At 36.1% G+C, this 8,618-nt stretch overlaps 1 protein-coding gene across 36 annotated transcripts in view; it reads left to right on the plus strand.

The window, feature by feature from the left end:
• The window catches only part of NRXN1 (neurexin 1), a 725,132-nt gene that overhangs the window by 477,610 nt on the left and 238,904 nt on the right, over nucleotides 1–8,618 (plus strand). The window lies entirely within an intron of this gene.

The raw sequence follows: 8,618 nt of genomic DNA on the forward strand, positions 1-8,618 counted from the left end.
TAATTTCTTAGCGATATCCTTCCTTCACCCTGTTATTTTGGAACTAAGCACAATAAGATATTCAAAAGCCATGTGGACATGGTACTGGGCAGCCAGCTGTAGGTGGCCTTGCTTGAGCAGGGTTGGACCGGATGATCCCCAGAGATGCCTTCCACCTAAACCTTTCTGTGATTCTGTGAACTCTGTATGAGCCAATTTGTAGCATAAGAAGAAACTATTTCCATTGTCTGGAATATACATATCCAATGGGTATGTTCTTTATGCACAAAATTTCAACTGGATTATTAATTATGTCTAAGAATCTTCATCCTGTGTTTCTGTACCTTCTATCAAATAGTAGTAAATTTTATTTTAACCATCCATATATTACCAATTTCATTTCTTTATTTCTCTTCTCAAGGTTTTAAATCACACAATCTATGTCTGCTTGGTTTTAGTTTATGCTCACAAAGTGTTAGAGACTTCTCTGTAGTGGAATTTCCTAGTTACAGACGATTTTTAAAGGGGCTCCTCAGCAAAAATAACAATGATAAATCTTCAATAATAAATCACTAGCATTTGGAATTACTGCCTCAGTGTTGATATGACAGTTTCTCAAAGTGCAGTTTTAGCACATTTTCTGCATGTGAGCAGCATCCTGAGAATAATTTTTTAGGAGGACTATGTATAAATGCAAAAAAATATGTACTGGAAATATTGCATGTCATGAGCCCTTGAATCAACGGCTCTATCACCCCACTTTGAGGCAATATTGTATTGAATGCATGGCTGTTAGCTGAAGTAGGGGAGGGTACTTTGAGCAATGAGAATAGAATAGAATAGAATAGAATAGAATAGAATAGAATAGAATAGAATAGAATAGAATAGAATAGAATAGAATAGAATAGAATAGAATAGAATAGAATAGAATAGAATAGAATAGAATAGAATACTTCAGTTGGAAGCATTCTCATTCACCAAGATTTTGCACTTTTTCTGTTTCAGTTTTGCTGGATGTTTAATTGCTAGATTGAAAATCCCATTACATAGTTCTTCTATTAACATGTGCACTTGACAGTTGGCTTCCAAGTATGTTCCTTTGGTTAAACAGTCCAACAAATAAGTCTTGTACATTACTGTCTAATTGGTAAAATAGAAGTGGTGAGGTTAAGTATCCAGTACCTTTCTCCTTGCGTAGTTGTTAGAAGCTGCATAACACAGTGTGACACATCTGCCAGTACTTCACACCCACTTGCTCATGTATAAATGACTGAACAAGGGACAAAGCAATGCAAAATCAAGCTTTGCTTTTTAAATAGGAATGACAATAGAAATATTAACATGTCATGCAACACATTATGGGGAAAAAGAAAAAAAAAACTCGAAGAAAATATTGTAATATTTTGTAAGTGATTACAAATTCTGTTAGCATTTACATATATGTAGCTGACATGTTTTGAGAACATATACAAAGACCAAATTTGACAACATGTAAATAAAAATGCTTCATTCTGATATTTATTTTGTGAGAAAATACAAACAAGGAAAATAGCTGTTAATATTATTTTTTTCTGTTAGTCAAATATTTGTTGTTGTTTTTGTTTTAAATAAGATTGATATAAAACCTTGTCATACAAAACCTACATTAATTCTTTTTAATCTTTGATTCACCACAGTTTAAACAGCTGTGTATTGCTCTCTACAATTTCCTGAGCAGGGCAAATGGAGAGGGATGTGCCAGTCTCCCTGGTAACAACTCACAGGATACACAGGAACAGCAGAAAGTTGCACCAGGGGAGATTCAGAATGGATAGTAGGAAAAATTTCATTACTCTGAGGGCGGTCAAAAACTGGAACAGGTTTCCAATCAAGATGGTTGATGCCCACGGTGTGGCTGACAGTGGTCAAGAGGCATTTGGATAATGGCCTTAATAATATGCTTTAACTTTTGGTCAGCCCTGAAGTGGTCAGGCAGTTGGACTTGATGATCTCTGAAGGTCCCTTCCAATTAAACTTTTCTCTCCTCTCCTCTCCTCTCCTCTCCTCTCCTCTCCTCTCCTCTCCTCTCCTCTCCTCTCCTCTCCTCTCCTCTCCTCTCCTCTCCTCTCCTCTCCTCTCCTCTCCTCTCCTCTCCTCTCCTCTCCTCTCCTCTCCTCTCCTCTCCTCTCCTCTCCTCTTCCCTTCTCTTCTCAAAAAAAAAAAAAATCCATCTTTTGTTTAGAAAACTAGTACTAAAAATTGAAGCACATAAGAAAACCAAAAAGTACCTTCTATTTCCCTTCTGACCTGACTGATATTCTCTTTTCTGTTTCTTGACATGTTTTATATGAGACAGACCAAAGAAAAATAGTTGGCAACTTGGTTTGATTTTCCTTCAACCTTCAGACTTCAAATGCAGAAAGAATGTCTGCTAATTTCAGTGTTGCCATAGATACAGTTTCTATGATGTTTTATTATTTTATCTATCTATCTATCATTTAGCTAGATAGATTCCATCTTTTTTATTATTATTATTTTCTCATTTACCTTCCATGCTTCTGCTTCTTCCTCTGCACCTATTCCACTTGCTTAATTTAATCAGGTGTTATTCTTTTATCTGTTTGTTTATTTATTTAATTAATTATTTTAGTATTTTGGAGCACTCACTCCCAATCCATTGTTTGATATTTGTATCCTGTAATATCCCACAGGTAGTGTCCAATGTATCTTGTTAGGCTTTGAATTACTCTTTCTTTCTACCACTGAAATTCAGGGTAATTAAATTTGCTTTGCATAGTGTTCCAAGTATTGCCTGCAGGTCTAAATGTCCCCTCTTCCTGTTCTCGGGTTTTACTGGATTTCTCTTTGATTCTGTTTGTGGTAGACACACACTGATACAGCATAATACACATTCTGTCTCTGTCGACACTTTTCTCTTTCTTTGTTTCTCCCAGAGGCTCTTCTCTCGAATTTTCTGTTTATAGTAAATACATACAACAGCAACAACTCGGAAGGCACTGACTGTGTAGGATTAATGTACCTACTCATCTGCAGTCATTCATCATTGCTGTTGGATTGCAGTTCAGTGATGTACTGAAATTGGATGATAACTGCTGTTGGTGAAAATGTTTCATCCCTATTATTAAACAAAAACAAAAAAAAAAAAAACAAAAAAAAAACACAAAACAAAACAAAACAGACAAACATGACTTTATTAGTCTTTCTTAACATGCAGGTGGACATTTGATTCCTAATATACTATGTACAATTTTTAACCTGATCAAGAAGGAATATGTAAGATCATGCAATTAGAGCACCTATGTTTTCTCATGTCAGTTTTGCCTTTTAATCTAGGGATGGTAGCACTAGGTCTATGCAAATACTCACAGTGACTTAACTTTGGGGCTTTAACTTATAGATCTAATTTAGGAATCCTTTGTATATTTACTGGATAGATGTAGACTCCAAATTCTGATGCTCTGAATAAGCATCTGTAGAGAGCAAAATTTCTTCTTTGTACTGTTCAGTAAACTGTGACCCTAAATGGGGCACATAACCTTGATTCCAAGAGTTAGCTTCCGTTTTCTGTTTTTTCATGCTCTGCATTATGTGTCATGCTCACATTTAGGAAACATAGAGCTTGATTCTCCTTAAGTAATACTTCTTGTTGATTTGAATAGGGTTGTTTTCAATGAAAAGGTATCTTAAGTGACGTTCTGCCTTTTTTGAAATTGGAGCAATATGACAATTCACTTTTGGTACTTCAAGACATTTTTATTTTATTTTATTTTATTTTATTTTTATTTTTATTTTTATTTTTATTTTTATTTTTATTTTTGAGTTGGATTTTTTTTCTACCAGTAAGTTTTTTTCTGTCTGGTATTCTGTCCTACTGGGCATTTATTCCAGACTTCCCTTAGGTCTTGGAGGAAGTCTAATTTATCACCTTATTCGTCTTCAAATATTCATCTTCTGGCTTTTTTGTTGAAGTAATTATTCATGTTAGATAATAATGGATGCATATAATTCCAAGACAGACATGGTCAGAGAATTATATTGATTAGCTGTCTATTTTATAGTGTGCTGTCTATTGCCTAAGTGTGGACTAAAAGGAAGGGAAGAATACTTACAAGCAAATGAGAGTTGCTGATTTTTACAAACTAATTTGAAAGAACTAATTCTTAATGAAAGGTTCAAAGATACAAAAATAATTCATACTTCATACTTCATACTGTACAAACTGTGAGCTCTGGAAAGCAAGTCTTTTTGTGTCTCCTTTTACAGCTTTTCTCTTCTTAGTGCCTGGCTGGATCTGATGATAAGTTAACAAAGCCAGGATAATCATTTATCACTTGCTATAATTGTTACATTCTTTTTGTCAGCAATGTGGGAGTTCCTACTTTTCTGTCTATCTTCCTCTGAGCAGTTCCTCCTTCCCCACTTGTTGGGGGGAAAATCAGCTCCTCCCCATACAGCTGAACTTGTTTAACTTGCAGTATTTTTTAACTAGCAGTAGGTAGCATGGTGATTTATTTATTGAGGAAGTGGGACTTGTCACATCTGGAACAAGCACTTAAACTTCAAGCAACAAGTCTAAGCAGTCCACAGGCAGTCAGGGAAGGGATTGATTCCATTCCCAGGTAGGTCTTTAGGAATCATCAGATGAACGTATAGATAGACACAACTCTAGGAAATGTATTTCTGCGCCTTCCCTACAAGATAGAAGCTGTATATTGGTTTTACTCTTGTATCTGTGTCTACTCTGTGAAGAAAGCACATGATAAACAAAGCCTTCCAAGTGGTGCTTTCAGTTTTACAGCCACAGAGACAATCTCTTTTGATTTCAGTGTTATGTTGCTTTGTTTCAGTTGTCAAATGAGTCATTCTGAATTAACTTAGGTGTTGGTGAGAATAGAAATAATCTCTGGGCTCAGTATTTTTGCTTTGAATACCATTATCGTAACAACTTAATAAAATACAAATAGAGATTAAAAGATTTCTGAAGTTACATTTGGTGATAGTTCAGGAACCCGTGTGTGTACAGTGTGGCTTTTTGTATCTGTGTTTTGTAGATTTGTTTGTTTGTTTTAAGAATTGAGCAAAATTCTTTGAGACAGCAATTTGTCTTGAAATGTACAAACTAGAAAGCCTGAATTTTAAACAAGTAGATGCTGTTTTTTGTTTATTTGTTTTTGTTTTTATTTTTCCTAATCATCTGATATTAGCCACATGAAAGACTTATTAAGAAAGACCTGGCATTCATCACTTTTAACAAAGTAAATATTTATGATTATTATCTCACATAACCCAAATAAAGAGTATAATTGTGCACTTTAATGCTACTGTTTTTCTTTTGTGTTCAAGAAATGACTAACTGCCTTATTAGCAAGTATTTATATAGAAGCCCAGAGTTTAGTTACTGTTTCTGTGGCTGACAATCTAGTAGTACCAAAACCGCTACAAGCATAGAATAAACACAGATTAAATATCTAAACAATTACAGGAGCGGTTGGATATGTTTAAATAGCAGAGGTACAGTGATTAGGACTCTATGTATCCTCCAATGTATGAACCTTTGCAACGTGAGTGCTCCCACACAGTCCGGCTATTCTTTTCATGGGCTGTAATAGGGCCTGAACCTTCCAGCTGTGAAATCCCTGACTCCTTTCTCCCAGTGTGCTGTTCAGTGCAAGTATCCAAATGTTCACCTTTCTGTCTCTATTTTCCTGCCTATCCCCTACTAGTGATAGTTATATTTTCCTCCTGACAGTTTGTCCTTGATTGCTTCTCCCCCACCTTCCTCTCCAAAGTGATATTGTCATATTTTGATTCCTTGATATCAATGTCTGTTGCATGGTCTACTTGCTGTGTGCTATTATAAAATTATTTTTTTTTTCCTCTAGCTATATATCTGATTAGTATTCACCACTTTGAAAAATGCTTCAGTTTTACTTTCCCTGTGGGTCTTCCTTTAAGAGTGTTTACTTCAGGCAATGGACAGATTATGCTATCACATTATAAAATCCTAATAATAGAATATTAATGCCTAATAAAATGCCTCTAATGTACCGTATTTTGTCCCGTATCTTTTATAGAAGACTATTGAATAGTTTTCCCATAGCAGTGGGTTTATTAGAAAGGAAAAGTCAAATGAAAAAGCAGAAATAAAGCTAGCTGTATACATTAGAAAATTAGAAATATCAGAGTCTATCAGTCTACAATCTGTTTTCAGTTTCCAATTGCTCTGGCAACGATAATGCGGTTACAGTAGTGTGAAAACTGAATCAATAAAATCAACAACATGCTCTTTGAGTGGTATAGCATATTGTATGGCAGACAATATTTCATTATACATTTGCCCAAATAAGACTAAGGCACTATAGATGCACTATAGGAAGGGGTCAGAAAATATAATGGTGGGTATTTATGTTCCTTTGAGCACGACTGATGTGCTGCTGGCTTTTTGCTCAGTCTAGGATTATTGATAGGGAATTAGCGGCAGTCAAGATGGTTTTTCTCTTCATTTTTTTCCCAGTTGTGTTTTACTTTCCAGCATGTACATTGACCTTGGACTGGTTGCTCTCTGCAGAACATTTGAAATCCACTGGAAACAAAACTTTATTGCATAATGTGGCTGCCCACTTGCTGTAGCAAGTGTGCCATCATAAACAAGTAACCCTTGTTTCAAGTTGTGTGTTGAGTAAAGCCCACAGAGTCTGAGGTCTCCGTCCATGGAACTACACCCTCAAAGTCCTTCCCGGTCTGCACACAGCCATCTATGCAAATTGGATCCAGATTATGGAGGAGCAAATAACACGGTGCTTATGGTGCACTCAGAAAGACAAATGATACGTGATCTGGCACTAAATCTGAGAGAGATAGCATTACAGAAATGGTTTCAAATAACTTCTGTCAAAAAGGAGTTACTGCTGGCAGGGCATCGTTGTGAATTGCTCTGAACTTCATCTGGTTACTCCCAGATCATTGGAAAAGCCTGTATCTTCAGATGCTTTGAGATCAGGCTGTGTTACCTGACCAAGTCTGGTTTTCTACACAGACCAGGTTGCTTTTTTCCCTCTCTTATTGTGTTTGATTGTTAGCTGCTGTATATAGAGAAGAAGGTCATGGTGGTTGTTGTAGCTGCAGAGTTATGCTTTCTGACAGTTGTCCAAAGGTCAGGCTGCTTGTGCTTTTATTGTCTGTCTTGAGTGTACATAAATAAATGGAATACATTGAGGAAAAAAATCCCAAACTGTAATAGTTCAGGGGATCTTTTTAGATGAAATGAGACTTTATTTTTGTACAAAGTGTTGCATAGAAGAAAGCAAGGAAAACATATCAATTTGGCTTCTTTTTAAAATGCTCTCTTAAGACTGCCAATGTGAAAAGAATCTGAAAGAAGCCAAGGGAACCAGTGATCGTTACGCTGATGTGATGGCTAAAGTGTCTTTTTTAAAGGAGAAGGTTCCTCTATAGCTCTCTTCTATCAGTAAAAATTGCTACAGAAAGCAGTTTAGTATATGCTGCCCAGAATTAATAAACTGAGTTACTGATGTAGGATCCAGGTTCCCTGTCTAAACTGGAACTAGTTAAAGGAAAGCCTGAAGGGTACACTGTTTTTCTCAAACAGTACTACAGTACTTTTATTTTGTGCAGAAACTGTTTTCTCTGGGAGATACACAGCTCATACTGACTCAGCAGTTGACACAATGAATCTTCTTCTCAAGCTGAGGTTTCTGTGTTTTGGTGACAGCATAATATATTGAAGCTGAGACTGATAATGGTACTAAGCAATCATCCCTTTTCAAAGAGGAATTACTTTGATGAACATTAACATGAATATCAGTGTAAGTACAGGGTGTGCTTAGTACTATTTAACATGACCTTTATTTTGATAATAGCTCTAATTAGGTGGCATTTTGTAGAAACTGACAATCAGTTGTGTTTGCATTATTACTGTATATCCTGGATTCTGTTATCTGCAGTTTTGTGACTTTCACTCTTTCTTTACTGTTGTCATCGTACACAATGAGTTTAATCCCTTGAGAAAACGAAACATCTATGAAATAATTAAGCATGCTCTGAGGTGGGTACGTTGAAAAAGAGTGCTCCTCAGGGCTGTGGGTTCAGTCACGTGTCAGTGTAAGTCCATAGCTTTCAGATTGGGTCATCCAAGCTATTCCAATGGAGAAAGAGACACCAGCTTCCTGAATCAATGTACCACAAGCAGACTTTTCTAATAACCAGCATAACAATTTGAGCAAGACCATTTCTTTAGGTCTAACATCTTTTTAAGACATGCTACATGTTTGTGTAAGCATAAAAGACTTCAGAGAGTAACCTGAATTTCTTTGTCATGTTTTCTTTCTTGGTTCTTGGGAGCAAAAGTAAATTTCACACTTTCTTATGAGTCTTTTGCAAGTGTTGGGTTCAGTTCTGTTGATGGTGCTGTTGAAGAGGTGCAGCATGGTTCTAATTCAAAGCTCTTTTCTGTATCTCTTCTCTTACTCATGGCATGTATATACCCTCTGCTATACCTTAAACCCACACCAAATCCATGAATGCAATTGCTCTTAGGTAGGCTTGGAGGGAGTGAGGTTACACACAAGTTAAGAAGGTTAAAAAGCACCAGCTCTCAATATCATCATGTGTGGTGACAG

Source organism: Anser brachyrhynchus, assembly GCF_964034855.1.
Source record: "Anser brachyrhynchus genome assembly, chromosome: 3".
Taxonomy (NCBI): Eukaryota; Metazoa; Chordata; class Aves; order Anseriformes; family Anatidae; genus Anser; species Anser brachyrhynchus.